Source organism: Littorina saxatilis, linkage group LG1 (assembly GCF_037325665.1).
Source record: "Littorina saxatilis isolate snail1 linkage group LG1, US_GU_Lsax_2.0, whole genome shotgun sequence".
In the NCBI taxonomy this organism is placed as follows: Eukaryota; Metazoa; Mollusca; class Gastropoda; order Littorinimorpha; family Littorinidae; genus Littorina; species Littorina saxatilis.
The window spans coordinates 95,838,177-95,850,561 of record NC_090245.1 but is presented as its reverse complement, the minus strand read 5'-3'; the positions used below and the strand labels follow the sequence as shown (position 1 = coordinate 95,850,561).

The following is a 12,385-nucleotide window of genomic DNA, read 5'->3' as shown; positions in this document are numbered from 1 at the left end:
ACCTTTTGTGCACGTGTAGAAAATCAACATCTCCCATGCACGTGCACTGAATAATTAACGCACGTGCATGCAATAATTAATGCACGTGCATACAATGAAAGTATCTATTACACGTGTGACAAATATGTAATGTTCGTGCGTTAATTACTTACTGCATATTTTTTCTGCCTCGCGAAACTCGTTAAAGACCCACTCCGCCTCACATGAGCTTTACAGCTCGTTGTTTCTCGTTTTTTATTCCCCCCTCTGCTTCTTTACCTCTGTAAACTTGTAGGGCCAGTTATTTTTCGATAATGACCCAGCAACCAAACAAATAACGACCCAGCAACAGCCTGAATCCTCGATAGTGCAATGGGTTGAGAAGTTGTTCTGTTTCCGTACTACTTTTTGCGACTGAAAAGTTCCGAACGCTCTAATGTACGAAGTATACATCTCTGGAGCAAACAATACAAACATACCGCATTTAAATTAACAACTACAGGCCTGAACACATGAATCTCCATATCAAATCCATGAGTTCGGTGTGTTTTCTGAATCTAGATCTGCCGTGCTCAAACGTTCATCACAAGCAATTTCCCAAGCAAGTAACTCATACTTTGTCTAGCGACAAGAGTAGTTCCCCTTCTTTTCACTCAGTTTCCCCACACACGGGGAATATAGTAACACAAACCGATTGGCGGCGTCTTCAAAGAAACTAGCGGTTATCAGAACATGTGTCTGCTTGGGTAATGGTAATATGCAGCTCATGTGATGTAATACTATCCCTGTCGCGGAAGTACGTGTGTATGCGCGCAATACTCAATCTACTCAGAAACAGCACCTAGCCGTATCAAATTGTTAAAATCTCAGTCGACCAGCATTTAAAAAAAGTTGTATCGTTTTCGGTAACTCATTTCCCCGTCATCAAATTCAACAGAGCTGTAAGTTGCATGCACCAGTCGACTCATTCGCACCTTTTTGACATACATCCAGGCAGCAGAGAAATATGCCCAGCATATGACAAACATATGACATGGCATGTGGAAATCATATAGTAAAACCATATGTCAGTCATAGATAAATTGCAAATGGTTTTGGAATGGCTACCATATGGTTTTTAGGTGAAAATGACATGTCAAAAACACTAGTTTGCCACATCACAAGTGACATTGTCATATGGAAACCTCATTTACACCACATTACAAGTGACACTGACATATGGAAATCATTTGTTTGCCATATCACAAATGACATTGGCATATGCAAATTACATGGTTGCCATGAAACAAATGATACTGTTTGCTATATGTCATATGTTTACTGTATGAATGACATGTCTTCGTCATATGTTTGACCGATACTTCGAACCTCACAGACACACACTCAATCACACATTTTCACAACAAAAGACAAAACAACAGTCTGAAGATCATACTTTATATTCAATATCATAATAATAAGCCAACTTGTATCTTTTCTCCGTAAGGAATCAATGAAACAAAGTCACAGCAGGAATAATACTTCCAAGTCAGCCAAACACACACACATTAAGGGAAAAAAGGCTTTAAAGTTTAGTTTAAAAAACTAAAACAAAAAAATCGCATCACTTCAGGGTTGTACCTTGAGTGTGTGTGGTGAATAACCATCGCAGCACTGGGAATGTAATCGATCTCTGCAGTATGATTTAAAAGACAAGTTCTGGATTGAGAACAATTAATCTGCTTTAAAATTTGGTTTCAGGATCATATGTTATCTTAAGATAATCAGTTCTACACTCTGAATGTGGGTCAAGGTTTGTCACTCTTCAGCTTTCTGGATGATGCACAGGGGTGGTGTCTTGGACAGAACTTCTACCCCATCGCCAGAGTTTAGCACCACCGACTGTGCCGAAACAGATATCCCTGATCACGAAGATGTGTGAGCTTGATCGGCTGACATCTTGCAAGACTTTGTTACATGAGGCATGGTACCTGGAAAAAAAAAGAGAAAAAAATAGAACCTGATAGAATGAAGTGTAGTCAGAGGAAAATGTTAACCATTTGAAGTGTAAAATTGTATGATTGGAGGACACTACATGCTTTAACCTTCGCCGCAGCTCGCTAAATACATTCTTTGCAGCACGTCGTGAGTACCCATGTAACCATACTTCTCAAAGAAGGAAAAACATGCACGGGTAAACAAAACAAGAACAAGTAAAAAGAAAAATATCTAACAAGAAGAGCAAACGCTCGATCGAGTCACTTTCGCAGTTCTGAATATTATATGAGGCATCAGATGGACAGGAAGAAATTGCTATTCACAACACAATGAGTCACGTTCACATAAAATTTGAGCCCGGTCACTTTTATAGTTTCCGAGAAAAGCCCAACGTTAAGTTGTGTGTTGCCGAACAGAAAAGGCTAGTTATCTCCCTTGTTTTTCTGATAACGTTCGTAAAAGGCTACAGATGTAAATACTTTGATGTAAAGAATAATCCTACAAAGTTTCAATCACATCCGATGAACTTTGTCAAAGATATAAAATGTCTAATTTTTCCTTTGACGCTGACCTGTGACCTTGAAAAAGGTCAAAGGTCAACGAAACCATCGTTAAAATGTAGAGGTCATTGGAGGTCACGACTAAACAAAATATGAGCCCGATCGCTTTGATAGTTTCCGAGAAAAGTCCAACGTTAAGGTGGTGTCTACGGCCGGCCGGACAGACTAACACTGACCGATTACATAGAGTCACTTTTTCTCAAGTGACTCAAAAATACATAAATCAGGCTTTTCATTGAATTAGATAATCAAACTAAATATATTTCCGATTTTGTACTTTTTACGTGTTGTGTAATTACGCACCAAGTTAATTCTTACCTGAAATAAACAGGAACCATAACTCAGCTTTTATTTTGACATCGAACCCACAATTATCTCCCTTACAATCGCGATTTTGTCTGAAAACTTCTGTGTACACATCGAAGGCCCAATCAGGGTTTCAATCTACAAATCCACTACTCAATGTGTATGGTTGAAAAGAACACAACCCCGAACTGGCCCCTTACTTTCACATTACAGTCACCAGAAAGTCACATTACACTGTTAGAAGTATGGTTACATAGTGTCTCACGACGTGCTGCGAAGATAGTCGATGTTTGACCTTTGTTTACTTAATTACCTGTCAATCAATTTTAATGCGGGTTTAGGAGATAAAAGATTTTTTAGGTGTTTGAGGCATTTACAAAAGCTCATTACAGAATTCCACATAGTTCTCGAGATATTCGCAATTAAAGTCCGGACTGTTACTAAAGTACTCACGACCTACGGCGAAGGTTAACAGAGATTTTTTGCAGACTTTTTTTTATGATTGGTTAGCTATAGCCAAACTGCTCTTATCGCATTAGGAGGTAGCTCCGATAGCTGCACTGGCCTTCAAAGTCTGACAAGAATCGTCGCTTAAAAAACAAGTTTGAGCGTTTGCGCTGTTCACAAGGGCAGCAATTTTGATCTGATTTGGCGCCGACTAAAATTGTTTCAAAGTAGGGGGAAAGCTGGTACAAAGTCTGCCATATGAACAAAACTTAAGTCACAACCTGACTCACCAAAGAAAAAAGAAAAAATTGAGATTGGGAGAGAGAGAAATGTTGAAGTTGAACAGTTTTTGATTTATAAGGCTAAGTGATATATATGAATGGTTACTTACCTTAACTCAAAAAGCAAGGTCTTGTTTGTAGTTCAGAGTGTGTTTGGCCTGACCAAAGCTGTTCATTACTGCCACCCTGAAAGATATCACAGAAATAATTAATGCTTGATGAAGACATAATTATGCAATTGCACAAAACTCTTACCAAAAAAAACCCATTCAGGTTACAGAACTAAAAATAAATCCTCTGAATAATAAAACTGAGAAAATTGAGCCTATTACTATGAGTATGGCTGGGGGACATTACATTCTTTTACATTTGATTTTGTTTGTTTGTTTATTTGTTGCTTAACGTCCAGCCGACTACGCAGAGCCATATCAGGACGAGGAAGGGGGGGATGAAGGGGGCCACTTGTCAAGCGATTCCTGTTTACAAATGCACTAACCCATTACTTGTGTCCCAGCAGGCTTTAGTAAAACTAAATTAATACCTACTGGAAGATTACCAGTTTCCAGTATGTTAAAATAGGCTTAACCTATCTACTGCTGGACTTACATCAGAACACTAACAGATTAAACTATACATGAATCGCGAGACAAGCGGCAAGAGAAGAGATTTTTGGAAAAAATACAGGTGAATGAGCAAGAAGGCAGAAAAAGGAAAAGAATTCATGAAGAAAAAGAGAGCATGACAGGAAAGAGGAACCAAAAATCTACCTAACAGCAAACTAGAAAGCTCCTGCGGTTCCAAAAACAGGAGGGGCTTTTAATTTCATAACCGCAGTGCAACACTGCGGGATTTACATTTGATGAATAATTTTTGTTAAATGAATAAAATCTTTGAGAGAATTTGACAGTTAAGGTTCATACTATCATAGAGACTGGTCTATTCTGTTTTCTCAAATTACTGGACATAACTCTCACACAGACACAAAGAAAAAAAAGGTAAAAAGGGTAGGAGCAAGCTGACAATCACTCAAAAACTGCACTGAAAGGAGTTGAAATAAATTGATGAATAATCACACCGACACAAAACTATATCCCTGCCTAGATTTTCAGATCATCTGAAAACATTTAAGCGCTGTTCACATGACAGACGAGCAAATAACTTTCCCCCCGACTCGAAGTCGTTTGAAAATACCTCCTGGTTTGTCGGCAAAAAGTCAGCCATGTGAACAGCCCCAGCAATTTATAAACAATTAAGGTAAGACTTAGCAGCGACTCCAAAAACTGCTGGACTTGGCCGTGGAATGACAAAGATATTCCGCAGACTTTTCTTATCGCCGCTTACTGATTGGTTAGCTATAGCAAAACTATCGCCAAACTGCTCTTACTGCATTAGGAGGTAGCTCCGATATCTGCACTGGTATTCAAAGTCGGACAAGAATCGTCGCTTAAAACAAGTTTGAGCGTTTTTGCTGTTCACAAGGGCAGCAATTTTGATTTGATTTGGCGCTGACTAAAATTGTTTCAAGGTAGGGGGAAAGTTGGTACAAAGTCTGCCATATGAACAAAACTAAAGTCACAACCTGACGCACCAAAGAAAAAAGAAAAAATTGAGGTTGGGAGAGAGAGAAATGTTGAAGTTGAACAGTTTTTGATTTACAAGGCTAAGTGATATATATGAATGGTTACTTACCTCAACTCAAAAAGCAAGGTCTTGTTTGTAGTTCAAAGTATGTTTGGCCTGACCAAAGCTGCTTATTACTGCCACCCTGAAAATATATCACAGAAATAATTAATGCTTGATGAAGACATATGCAATTGCACAAAACTCTTACCAAAAAACCCCATTCAGGTTACAGAACTAAAAATAAATCCTCTGAATAATAAAACTGAGAAAATTGAGCCTATTACTATGAGTATGGCTGGGGGACACTACATTCTTTTACATTTGATGAATAATTTTTGTTAAATGAATAAAATCTTTGAGAGAATTTGACAGTTAAGGTTCATAGAGACTGGTCTATTATGTTTTCTCAAATTACTGGACATAAATCTCACACAAACACAAAGAAAACAAGTCGCGTAAGGCGAAAATACAATATTTAGTCAAGTAGCTGCCATTTTTCAGCAAGACCGTATACTCGTAGCATCGTCAGTCCACCGCTCATGGCAAAGGCAGTGAAATTGACAAGAAGAGCGGGGTAGTAGTTGCGCTAAGAAGGATAGCACGCTTTTCTGTACCTCTCTTTGTTTTAACTTTCTGAGCGTGTTTGTAATCCAAACATATCATATCTATATGTTTTTGGAATCAGGAACCGACAAGGAATAAGATGAAAGTGTTTTTAAATTGATTTGGACAATTTAATTTTGATAATAATTTTTATATATTTAATTTTCAGAGCTTGTTTTTAATCCGAATATAACATATTTATATGTTTTTGGAATCAGCAAATGATGGAGAATAAGATAAACGTAAATTTGGATCGTTTTATAAATTTTTATTTTTTTTTACAATTTTCCGATTTTTAATGACCAAAGTCATTAATTAATTTTTAAGCCACCAAGCTGAAATGCAATACCGAACCCCGGGCTTCGTCGAAGATTACTTGACCAAAATTTGAACCAATTTGGTTGAAAAATGAGGGCGTGACAGTGCCGCCTCAACTTTCACGAAAAGCCGGATATGACGTCATCAAAGACATTTATCAAAAAAATGAAAAAAACGTTCGGGGATTTCATACCCAGAAACTCTCATGTCAAATTTCATAAAGATCGGTCCAGTAGTTTAGTCTGAATCGCTCTACACACACACACACACACACACACGCACGCACGCACACACACACGCACATACACCACGACCCTCGTTTCGATTCCCCCTCGATGTTAAAATATTTAGTCAAAACTTGACTAAATATAAAAAGGTAAAAAGGGTAGGAGCAAGCTGACAATCACTCAAAAACTGCACTGAAAGGAGTTGAAATAAATTGATGAATAATCACACCGACACAAAACTATATCCCTGCCTAGATTTTCAGATCATCTGAAAACATTTAAGCGCTGTTCACATGACAGACGAGCAAACAACTTTCCCCCGACTCGAAGTCGTTTGAAAATACCTCCTGGGTTGTCGGCAAAAAGTCAGCCATGTGAACAGCCCCAGCAATTTATAAACAATTAAGGTAAGACTTAGCAGCGACTCCAAAAACTGCTGGACTTGGCCGTGGAATGACAAAGATATTCCGCAGACTTTTCTTATCGCCGCTTACTGATTGGTTAGCTATAGCAAAACTATCGCCAAACTGCTCTTACTGCATTAGGAGGTAGCTCTGATATCTGCACTGGTATTCAAAGTCGGACAAGAATCGTCGCTTAAAACAAGTTTGAGCGTTTTTGCTGTTCACAAGGGCAGCAATTTTGATTTGATTTGGCGCTGACTAAAATTGTTTCAAGGTAGGGGGAAAGTTGGTACAAAGTCTGCCATATGAACAAAACTTAAGTCACAACCTGACTCACCAAAGAAAAAAGAAAAAAATGAGGTTGGGAGAGAGAGAAATGTTGAAGTTGAACAGTTTTTGATTTACAAGGCTAAGTGATATATATGAATGGTTACTTACCTCAACTCAAAAAGCAAGGTCTTGTTTGTAGTTCAGAGTATGTTTGGCCTGACCAAAGCTGTTCATTACTGCCACCCTGAAAAGATATCACAGAAATAATTAATGCTTGATGAAGACATATGCAATTGCACAAAACTCTTACAAAAAAAACCCATTCAGGTTACAGAACTAAAAATAAATCCTCTGAATAATAAAACTGAGCCTATTACTATGAGTATGGCTGGGGGACACTACATTCTTTTACATTTGATGAATATTTGTTTTAAATGAATAAAATCTTTGAGAGAATTTGACAGTTAAGGTTCATAGAGACTGGTCTATTATGTTTTCTCAAATTACTGGACATAACTCTCACACAAACACAAAGAAAAAAAGGTAACAAGAAGAGCAAACGCTCGATCGAGTCACTTTCGCAGTTCTGAATATTATATGAGGCATCAGATGGACAGGAAGAAATTGCTATTCACAACACAATGAGTCACGTTCACATAAAATTTGAGCCCGGTCACTTTTATAGTTTCCGAGAAAAGCCCAACGTTAAGTTGTGTGTTGCTGAACAGAAAAGGCTAGTTATCTCCCTTGTTTTTCTGATAACGTTCGTAAAAGGCTACAGATGTAAATACTTTGATGTAAAGAATAATCCTTCAAAGTTTCAATCACATCCGATGAACTTTGTCAAAGATATAAAATGTCTAATTTTTCCTTTGACGCTGACCTGTGACCTTGAAAAAGGTCAAAGGTCAACGAAACCATCGTTAAAGTGTAGAGGTCATTGGAGGTCACGACTAAACAAAATATGAGCCCGATCGCTTTGATAGTTTCCGAGAAAAGTCCAACGTTAAGGTGGTGTCTACGGACGGCCGGACGGCCGGCCGGACAGACTAACACTGACCGATTACATAGAGTCACTTTTTCTCAAGTGACTCAAAAAGGGTAGGAGCAAGCTGACAATCACTCAAAAACTGCACTGAAAGGAGTTGAAATAAATTGATGAACAATCACACCGACACAAAACTATATCCCTGCCTAGATTTTCAGATCATCTGAAAACATTTAAGCGCTGTTCACATGACAGACGAGCAAACAACTTTCCCCCGACTCGAAGTCGTTTGAAAATACCTCCTGGGTTGTCGGCAAAAAGTCAGCCATGTGAACAGCCCCAGCAATTTATAAACAATTAAGGTAAGACTTAGCAGCGACTCCAAAAACTGCTTGACTTGGCCGTGGAATGACAAAGATATTCCGCAGACTTTTCTTATCGCCGCTTACTGATTGGTTAGCTATAGCAAAACTATCGCCAAACTGCTCTTACTGCATTAGGAGGTAGCTCCGATATCTGCACTGGTATTCAAAGTCGGACAAGAATCGTCGCTTAAAACAAGTTTGAGCGTTTTTGTTGTTCACAAGGGCAGCAATTTTGATTTGATTTGGCGCTGACTAAAATTGTTTCAAGGTAGGGGGAAAGTTGGTACAAAGTCTGCCATATGAACAAAACTTAAGTCACAACCTGACTCACCAAAGAAAAAAGAAAAAATTGAGGTTGGGAGAGAGAGAAATGTTGAAGTTGAACAGTTTTTGATTTACAAGGCTAAGTGATCTATATGAATGGTTACTTACCTCAACTCAAAAAGCAAGGTCTTGTTTGTAGTTCAGAGTATGTTTGGCCTGACCAAAGCTGTTCATTACTGCCACCCTGAAAAGATATCACAGAAATAATTAATGCTTGATGAAGACATATGCAATTGCACAAAACTCTTACAAAAAAAACCCATTCAGGTTACAGAACTAAAAATAAATCCTCTGAATAATAAAACTGAGAAAATTGAGCCTATTACTATGAGTATGGCTGGGGGACACTACATTCTTTTACATTTGATGAATATTTCTTTTAAATGAATAAAATCTTTGAGAGAATTTGACAGTTAAGGTTCATAGAGACTGGTCTATTATGTTTTCTCAAATTACTGGACATAACTCTCACACAAACACAAAGAAAAAAAGGTAAAAAGGGTAGGAGCAAGCTGACAATCACTCAAAAACTGCACTGAAAGGAGTTGAAATAAATTGATGAATAATCACACCGACACAAAACTATATCCCTGCCTAGATTTTCAGATCATCTAAAAACATTTAAGCGCTGTTCACATGACAGACGAGCAAACAACTTTCCCCCGACTCGAAGTCGTTTGAAAATACCTCCTGGGTTGTCGGCAAAAAGTCAGCCATGTGAACAGCCCCAGCAATTTATAAACAATTAAGGTAAGACTTAGCAGCGACTCCAAAAACTGCTGGACTTGGCCGTGGAATGACAAAGATATTCCGCAGACTTTTCTTATCGCCGCTTACTGATTGGTTAGCTATAGCAAAACTATCGCCAAACTGCTCTTACTGCATTAGGAGGTAGCTCCGATATCTGCACTGGTATTCAAAGTCGGACAAGAATCGTCGCTTAAAACAAGTTTGAGCGTTTTTGCTGTTCACAAGGGCAGCAATTTTGATTTGATTTGGCGCTGACTTAAATTGTTTCAAGGTAGGGGGAAAGTTGGTACAAAGTCTGCCATATGAACAAAACTTAAGTCACAACCTGACTCACCAAAGAAAAAAGAAAAAAATGAGGTTGGGAGAGAGAGAAATGTTGAAGCTGAACAGTTTTTGATTTACAAGGCTAAGTGATATATATGAATGGTTACTTACCTCAACTCAAAAAGCAAGGTCTTGTTTGTAGTTCAAAGTATGTTTGGCCTGACCAAAGCTGCTTATTACTGCCACCCTGAAAAGATATCACAGAAATAATTAATGCTTGATGAAGACATATGCAATTGCACAAAACTCTTACCAAAAAAACCCATTCAGGTTACAGAACTAAAAATAAATCCTCTGAATAATAAAACTGAGAAAATTGAGCCTATTACTATGAGTATGGCTGGGGGACACTACATTCTTTTACATATGATGAATACATTTTTTTTTAAATGAATAAAATCTTTGAGAGAATATGACAGTTAAGGTTCATAGACACTGGTCTACTATGTTTTCTCAAATTACTGAGCATAACTCTCACACACACACAAAGAAAAAAAGTTAAAAAGGGTAGGAGCAAGCTGACAATCACTCAAAAACTGCACTGAAAGGAGTTGAAATAAACTGATGAATAATCACACCGACACAAAACTATATCCCTGCCTAGATTTTCAGATCATCTGAAAACATTTAAGTGCTGTTCACATGACAGACGAGCAAACAACTTTACCCCGACTCGAAGTCGTTTGAAAATACCTCCTGGGTTGTCGGCAAAAAGTCAGCCATGTGAACAGCTCCAGCAATTTATAAACAATTAAGGTAAGACTTAGCAGCGACTCCAAAAACTGCTGGACTTGGCCGTGGAATAACAAAGATATTCCGCAGACTTTTCTTATCGCCGCTTACTGATTGGTTAGCTATAGCAAAACTATCGCCAAACTGCTCTTACTGCATTAGGAGGTAGCTCCGATAGCTGCACTGGTATTCAAAGTCGGACAAGAATCGTCGTTTAAAACAAGTTTGAGCGTTTTTGCTGTTCACAAGTGCAGCAATTTTGATTTGATTTGGCGCTGACTAAAATTGTTTCAAGGTAGGGGGAAAGTTGGTACAAAGTCTGCCATATGAACAAAACTTAAGTCACAACCTGACTCACCAAAGAGAAAATAAAAAATTGAGGTTGGGAGAGAGAGAAATCTTGAAGTTGAACGGTTATTGATTGATGAGGCAGAGCGATATGAATGGTTACTTACCTCGGCTCAATACGCAAGGTCCTGTTTGTAATTCAGACAGAGTATGTTTGAACTGACCGAAGCTGTTCAGTACCGCCACCTTGAAAAAATATCACAGAAATAGTTAACACTTGATGAAGATGCAATTTACATTTGATGGATGACATTTTTTTAAATGAAGACAGAAAAAAATCTTTAAAAAGTCCACACTTGTTCATCAATGAAAACAAAATTGGAATGTATAAACTATAATCAGTAGATTAGAAACCAGAAGTTTACCAAGAGACAGGAAGCTGATAAATGTTAAATGAGAATGTAAAAAACTACCATCTAATTCGCAGGTTATACATACATTTGTTTACTTCAACAAAAAATCGGGTTGGTTGAATTTTGTCATCGTGTGTAATGTAGATCAGCTCGCGAATAAAATATATTATTCAATCACTATCAATATCATGAATATGAAAAGCAGAGTCTCGTCTACTTGTGAACAATGTTTCAAACTGATTGGATTATATTTGAAGCGAACGGGTAAGACATGTATTACTATTAGCAACCTCCCCGATTTTTGTTGTGTGACCAGCGAATCGGAGCATTTTCACACTTTTAGTTTTACTGTTTTAGTTTTACAACTTCAATTCTAAAAAGCAAACCACAACATCAATCAACATCATGTTTTTGGAAAAGTTAGTTGACTCACACCTCGTTCAGAAAAAATAGTGTTCTTGTCTTGGCAAAAAATAAAATAAAATCGAGACTCTGACTGTGTCTGTGAGGCCCCGGCCCTCCCATCATCAGTCATCAAATTCGAAATCAAATTCTTCCATCAGTTAATTCACTTAGTACTTCGTGAGACAATCAATCTTCATTTTAGAATGAAAGACAAGGATTACCTTACATCCAATAAGCAACTCAAAATACAAGGCAGGAAGATAAAAGGGTGAATAACGCCAAAACATGTGGCATAATAAATTTAGCGCCAACCGGAAGTCAAGTGAGAACATTAATTAACAAGGGAAATAACTGAAAGATATTGCTCTTTGCAGTTGTTATTGTCTCCCTTAAAACAAACGGCTCACTGATCTAAACATAATACTGATCTAAACATAATGAGTGTAAATGCTCAGTTGACCAAAAAACAAAACTTCAGCAACTTTTTTCTACAAACAATTTTTTTTTTGGTTATAGAAGGTTGGCAGTCTTTTTGTTTTTGGATTTATTTTATCAAATAAAAAAAATAAAAAAAGGCTGAGAACAAATTTTATGATAAAAATTTAATAAAAATCCGATATATAAAATAAAAATATTTCATTAAAAATAAAATGTATTCTGTAAACCCAAACTGTCTAAAAAAAACTTTAAAAATAACCGAATACAGGTTTTAATGCAATTAAAATTCTAAATAAAAAAATGTCACCAAGAAGAATGATTAATTTTTATCTCAAAATGTCAAAATTAAATACAGGTAAAAAA

At 37.3% G+C, this 12,385-nt stretch overlaps 1 long non-coding RNA gene across 5 annotated transcripts; it reads right to left on the bottom strand.

The window, feature by feature from the left end:
* Positions 1 to 1,402: 1,402 nt before the first annotated feature.
* LOC138946459 (uncharacterized) lies at positions 1,403 to 11,925 on the bottom strand. Of its 5 annotated transcripts, XR_011449327.1 has the most exons (8): positions 11,806 to 11,925; positions 10,934 to 11,012; positions 9,858 to 9,933; positions 8,781 to 8,856; positions 7,164 to 7,239; positions 5,240 to 5,315; positions 3,661 to 3,736; positions 1,403 to 1,949 (listed from the first exon to the last, which is right to left on the bottom strand). It is a non-coding gene; the product is annotated as an uncharacterized lncRNA (long non-coding RNA). The 5 variants fall into 5 exon arrangements; XR_011449351.1 differs by lacking the exon at positions 3,661 to 3,736; XR_011449339.1 differs by lacking the exons at positions 5,240 to 5,315; positions 7,164 to 7,239.
* Positions 11,926 to 12,385: the final 460 nt, after the last annotated feature.